Source organism: Malaclemys terrapin, chromosome 9, assembly GCF_027887155.1.
Source record: "Malaclemys terrapin pileata isolate rMalTer1 chromosome 9, rMalTer1.hap1, whole genome shotgun sequence".
NCBI classification, from domain to species: Eukaryota; Metazoa; Chordata; order Testudines; family Emydidae; genus Malaclemys; species Malaclemys terrapin.
In genome coordinates this window covers 16,803,122-16,809,121 of record NC_071513.1, presented here as the reverse complement: position 1 = coordinate 16,809,121, position 6,000 = coordinate 16,803,122, and the positions used below count along the sequence as shown (strand labels likewise).

The 6,000-nt window shown below is 43.7% G+C and overlaps 1 long non-coding RNA gene across 1 annotated transcript in view; it reads left to right on the top strand.

The window, feature by feature from the left end:
• The first annotated feature begins 251 nt into the window (after nucleotides 1–251).
• LOC128842678 (uncharacterized) overlaps nucleotides 252–6,000 on the top strand; it is a 29,679-nt gene continuing 23,930 nt past the window's right edge. Inside the window, exons 1-2 of the long non-coding RNA XR_008446088.1 lie at nucleotides 252–344; nucleotides 884–1,037. This is a non-coding gene — a long non-coding RNA (uncharacterized LOC128842678). The remainder of the gene's footprint in view (nucleotides 345–883; nucleotides 1,038–6,000) is intronic.

Genomic DNA, 6,000 nt, shown 5'->3' with positions numbered 1-6,000 from the left:
TTAGATGCTCAGTAGTGGTTAACATTGAAGTGGGAACTGGATGGCTGAATTCCCACTCACTCTGCCAAAACTGTTCCTTTCACTTTTCACAGGTCATGTAAACTGAAGGTTTGAACTAGCTTGGGGTTCAAATAGAAGGAAGCAAATAGATCTGCTGTCAGTTCAGAGTGGGTCTGGTTTCCAGAGAAACACAACGCGCACACATGCATGCAGATGGACATTTCTTAAAGGACAAATCCAACATCCTTTCATACACTTTGACAGAAAAAAATTCTGCAACTGAATCCAGTCTGCCGCCTTCTCTTCCTGTCTGGGTTACCTGGCAAACTGATAGCTAAAAGCAGGTACCTGTGGTAGTATTCTTATTCTGAGATGGTGATAATAGAGCTGTGTGAATACCTGATATTTTGGCTTGCTGGCAATTGTAAACAATTTAAAATAAACATTGTTTTGGGTCAATCCAAAACGGTTTTGGTTTTTTTTTAGAATTTTTGTCAAGTTGAAAAATCAGAAAAAAAGTAGTTTCTAGTCAAACAAAATGTTTAGTTTAACCCCAAAGGAAAGGTTTTATTTCAATGTTGGGCATTTTTTTCACCATTGTTTAAATAAAAATGTAGGAAATTTGAAAAATAAATGGTTAGCTTCATAAAACGTAGGAGCAGCAGCTACCATTCCTGTTATAGCCAATAGCTCAGTGGGACGGCACTTGCCGGGGACACGGGAGACCAGGTTCCACTCCCTGCTCTAGAGCAATGTCTTGAGCCCAGGCCCCACAACCTAGGTGAGTACCCTAACCACCAGGCTGTGGGGTATTCTGGGGTGGCGGGCTCTCAATCTCTCTTGTAAGTTCACAATGACTTTCTGAGTCCCTTTTCCTTTCTAGCCAATGTCAACATGTGCATGGGGGTGTCGGAGCACTAGTGATGCAGTACCTTGCGTCTGTCTCCCTCGGATTTAGTTCTTGACAACATGGCCAGAGTTTGCTTGCTCTCTTCTCAGGAAAATATTCACAGTCAGTTAGGTCCAGACCATATAAGGTATGTACATAAAATGTGTGCTTATTCTTCTCTGCAGGGAATGCTATTTAATTAAATGTCTGGTTAAGATTCAGCAAGCAGTCAGCTTGTTGACTGTGCATATGCTGTACAGTGACAGATCTTAATGCTGCAGGGCTTTTTCTCAGGTTATTTCATACCAACCTTTCCCTATTAGCCTGCTCCTGCAAAGTGCTGAATACCTTTTGCAAGCTAAGTTAAGTCAATGGGGGCGATGGGTACTCACCACCTTCTAGCGTAGGGCCATAATCCCCATAGTCACTGTGAGTCAGATACAATAAACTGAGAATAAAAATATTGTGCAACAAGAGCAAACATCCCTAATAGGCAACTCCCTGTCTGAAGAGACTCCCCAAAGTATTTGGAAACAAACTGAGTACAATCATGTTCCAACGTCAGTAGCAACTTCACTTCTATCAAGGCAACTGATTTTCATCAGTCCTTTCAGACAAGGTGAAATCAAGTTGATCTTCCCTGTATAAATCTTGGAGCCCTTAATGAACCACTTTGTGGTTCTCTGGTGAATATTCTTCACTGATTCTGCATGTAATTTGCTCATTGACATCTATGGCAATTTACCACTGAGGCTAAAATGGGTTATTGAGATCTGCTGAGTATGGATTAAAGAGGAGAATTTTTCTGTTTGAGATTGATTTGTGTATATCAAGTTTGATGAGAGAATAATCGAACCGAGGGATTCTTAGCATCATCTGTTGAATTTAAGGGACTAATCCTGCTCCTATTTTATTCAGTGGCAAAAATCCCATTGATTTCAATGGGAGCAGGATTGCCTGGTCCCTAACTGTGATCTGTAAGAACGTTTTCTTGGATGGTTGTTGACATTGACCCTAGCATACAATGTAAAATTGGGTAGATAGGCTGCTGCTTCCCATTAACAAAAATAATGGTTGTTGCCCTCCAAGCAATGCTAATTGCAGCAGTGTCTTCCCATCATGCAATTCTTATAAAGGTGAAAGGATAATAACAGGTTTCAGAGTGGTAGCCGTGTTAGTCTGTATCAGCAAAAAGAACGAGGAGTACTTGTGGCACCTTAGAGACTAACAAATTTATTTCGGCATAAGCTTTCGTGGGCTAAAACCCACTTCACCAGATGCATGGAGTGGAAAATACAGTAGGATACAATACTACTGTATTTTCCACTCCATGCATCTGGTGAAGTGGGTTTTAGCCCACGAAAGCTTATGCCGAAATAAATTTGTTAGTCTCTAAGGTGCCACAAGTACTCCTCGTTCTTTTTGAGGATAGTAACAGATATCCTTTCACCCACATCACAGCGGGTGGTTGAACTACTTAGTGATATTAACATTGCAACTCCAGACATGTATTATAAATAAGGCTGTGAGTCTGTCACGGAGGTCACAGAAGTCCATGACTTCTGCAGTGGCTGGTGCAACTTGGGTGGCCCGCGGGCCAGCCACACCGGCCGCTGCTGGGGCAGTCTTGGGCCACCATGATCCCCTCCCCCGAGCAGCAGTGGTGGTCTTGGGCTGCTGCGCCCTTCCTCCCTGAGCACCAGCAATGCCCCTGGACCGCCTCCCACTCCAGAGCACTAGCAGTGCCCCTGGAGCCCCCCCTTCAGAGCACCCATGTTGCCCCCCAGAGCCTCCACAGCACCAAAGATTTAGTCAGGGGTATATAGTACAAGTCATGAGACCGTGAATTTTTGTTTACTGCCCTTGACCTCTCCATGACTTTTATTAAAAATACCCATGACTAAATCTTAGTCTTAATTATAACAACCCCATTACTAATAGCAATTGATTTGATTTTTCTCTTTGTTCCTCTAAGTTTGCTAGCAGACTTTCCTTTATTTGGAAAGGCTACAGATTAAAACTTGCACATTGGGGAAGGTTTTTTTGGCATCCAGCAATGTGTTAATTTTGCTATCGAAATAGCAGGGTATGTATGAGAGTTTAGAGCCCTATTATTTCAAGTTTATATGCCTTCATACATGCTCTTTATGTTTGGAATGCTGTAGTATATTGAAAACAAAATGTGCATACTAATTCAAAATGCTTGGTTGGTAGTGTTCACAAAACGTCAAAGCCACATTACAGATCCATCTCAAACTGCAGGAAACATGTTTTCAAAGGGTAAGTCTTGGAGGTATGTGCAAGTTCTTTCTTAAGCTGCAGTTCAGAAAACTAAGTTGTTTTCCAATTCCTTTGCTGTGACAGGTCAATTGTGCTGTATTCCTGTACTTCAGTAACATAAAACAAAGCAATGTGACTCAGGGAACAAGATGTAATGCATCACCACTGTGATGTGCCAGCATGGGTATATAGAGACAATGGCAAGTCCAGACAAGTGCTGTTAAAGCTCCTACAGTTAAAACAGCCCAAATGTTATGTGTATCAAACAAGGTTTTTTTAAACAATCACAGAGCCATAGAAAATAGAAGCCATACAAAATTATTAAGCTGTCTAGTGCAGCCCACTGAAATTGGGGTTGTTCAGTCCATGATCTTCTATGAGGCCTATCCATTGCATTCTGAAAAAAACTATTTGCCATCCTGATTGGTAATATGGACCATCTATGCTTTTTTTTGTTTTGTTTTTGTTTTTTTAGGGTGGGCATTTCATACCGAAATAGAGAGCTTCTAATGTTATGCTATCTCTGTTTTCTTTAAGGGGAATGTGTTGATGACTAATACAAAATGCAAATAATTACTCCTGGGGGAATCCTGTGTCAAAAAATTAAAAATTCTGCGCACAATATTTTAAAATTCTGAAAAATTCTGCATCTTTTATTTGTCAAAATATAATATTTATTTGTCACAATATAACCATGCCAGTTTCAATTATTTTGGTAATTTATTTAAAAATACCCTGTCAGCAAGTATGTCTGTAACAATACAGAAAATAAAAAAGATTCAGGAAATATTCTATGACAAATATTTTCCTTATTAGGCATATAATGCAGAACTTTGAGTAATAATTCATTTAAATTACAATACAGAAATGTATTTCCTGCATCCTTCAGAAGCAGCGAAAAGACTTGGGGGAACTCAGGGGTAATGGGGGAGCTGAGGGAGAGGGAAGTAATTGCTGGGCAGGAGCCGGGGAGAGAACCTGGAGGGTTGTTGGGTGTTGATGGGAGAAGTATGGAATAGTAATTTTGGGGGGGAAGAGGTATTGTTAGGGAGTTGGGGAGCCTCCTCCATGCAGACCCTGGTTGACCCCTAGCCTTTGTCCCATTGTGTCCTTACACTCCCCTACCCCAGTCTCCATGTGTCCCTGTACCCCCACTCAGCCATCCTTCTTCCCCATGCCCATGTGTCCCTGCACCCTCACTCAGCCACCCCTGCTCCCAGGGCCAGCTCCAGGGTTTTTGCCACCCCAAGCAGCAAAAAAAAAAAAAAAAAAAAAGCTACAATTGCGATCAGCTCTACCACCACCGCTTCAGCCTTTGGCGGCAATTTGGCAGCTGGTCCTTTGCTCCGAGAGGGAGTGAGGAACCCGCCGCCGAAGAGCCGGGCGTGCCACCCCTCTCCATTGGTCGCCCCAAGCACCTGCTTGCTGGGCTGGTGCCTGGAGCCAGCCCTGCCTCCTCCCCATCCCCACATGTCCCTGCATCTCCACTCAGCCACCCCATCCCCATGTGTCCCTACATCCTTAGTCAGTCATCCCCCATCCCCACATGTCTCTGCTCCAACACTCCCATTTAGCCCCCACCCAAGTCTATCCCACCCACTAGCCCTTCTGAACCCCAGTCTGTGACCCCCCCCAGCAGCCCCATGTCCCTTGTTCTGTCTGTCCCCCACATATCCTGTGCCTCCTCACCTGGCCCCACAGGCAGAATGCTGTGAGGAATGCAGCCTCTTCCCATCCCTTTCTGGGGCTGGTTGAGCTGGCTGCTCTCTGTTCTGGTGCCACAGCAGCCCCTGGTGGGTGAAAAGTGTAACTGCAGCACCTCTTGGGCCGAATGTATTTTCTGCAGAGAAAAAAAATCTGCGGGGACATGAATTCTGTGCCTGCGCAGTGGCACATAATTTGCGCAGGAGTAGAATAATACAGTATGTACATACAAATTTAAAACAATAATGGCCACTTGTCAGGCTATCTGATAAGAAACAGTTTCAGTGGATTGGATATTATACTTGCAAATGCAGTGAGATTTACAGTCTATTAGCAATTTAGTGCATGGTACAATAGGAAGCCATAAAAGAGTTACTTACAAATGAATTGGAGAGCTGAAGGACAAACTCCTTGGGACTTTAAGTACAGGAGATGAGAGACAAATGCTGATGAAGAGGGGTCACATTATCTGTCAAATTGCCACAGTCCTCCTATCAATACCCTGAGCTCAGCTTCAGAACAGCCTCTGGCCCTCTCCCACATTCTTTGTTCAAATAGCAGCTGTACTATGTTAGCTCCACCTGTGGTTTGTAGAATTATGGGCCCCAAACTTAAGTCCTTACTCACTTTGTTCTCAGTCAAACTCCCATTGACTTCCAGAGGAGTTTTGATTGAGAAAAGACCTCAGGGTTTGATCCTAAGGGTGAAATCCTGGCCCTACTGAAGTCTATAGGAGTTTTGCCATTGACTTCAGTGGGGCACAGGTTTCCACCCCACATATTTCGGACCCAGATCAATTACTTGGATTTTCAGCCCTACATTACTTGGGGGGGGATGGTCAGAACTTTGCTGGTGAACACAGGTTTCTCACTCCAGTTTTCTGTGTGCTTCTCTCCATACGTACATGAAATTAACCATTTGGTGAACTGCCTTTATCTAAACTCAGCACAGCGGTTCACATGATATGACAGATTGTGGCTGGCCCTTGAACAGGGTGTGTATGCAAGAATCTTCCCTGCCCAGGTGTGCCTTGCTCAAGGACCAGGAAAAATTCCAGGCTCTCTTCAAAGAGGAGCTTAGGGACTACTCCCTCCATTCACTCTCTGAATCGGGGTCACAACCAGGCT